The sequence below is a fragment of the Morone saxatilis genome, unplaced genomic scaffold, assembly GCF_004916995.1.
Source record: "Morone saxatilis isolate NCDOM2014 unplaced genomic scaffold, NCSU_SB_2.0 Contig5, whole genome shotgun sequence".
NCBI classification, from domain to species: Eukaryota; Metazoa; Chordata; class Actinopteri; family Moronidae; genus Morone; species Morone saxatilis.
Genome location: NW_023340095.1, coordinates 23,333,582 through 23,333,971, shown reverse-complemented (window position 1 = coordinate 23,333,971; position 390 = coordinate 23,333,582). Strand labels below are relative to the sequence as shown.

General features: G+C 27.4%; 1 protein-coding gene across 1 annotated transcript in view; it reads left to right on the top strand.

The window, feature by feature from the left end:
• si:ch211-67e16.11 overlaps positions 1-390 on the top strand; it is a gene marked incomplete in the record, with an annotated part of 10,839 nt that overhangs the window by 935 nt on the left and 9,514 nt on the right.

The following is a 390-nucleotide window of genomic DNA, read 5'->3' as shown; positions in this document are numbered from 1 at the left end:
GCTGCAGGTAGGTCACACCTCACTGGGGTTTTTTCTTTTTGATTTAAAAAGAACAACCGAAAGAGTCTAAATTTGCTGTTTCCAATTTTCACTTTTTATTTTGCAATTTTTGAGTTAAAACAACTTAAGAAAACAAAAAATTAACAAACAACAAAATTAAGCAAATACAACACATTTTAAAGGAAAGTAGATACAAAGTAATATATTTACTTATATTTTACTAGGCAATCATTTACTTAAGATCAATTTGTCAACTCGATTTTACAGTAAATAATTCAAATTGTATCAGAAATGCAGAGAAAGATGATGTTTGGGTTTGTCAAACCACTTCACAATATACTCCAAAAATCTGTTCCTCTAAATAAATACTACTAATCAATCATAAATCAT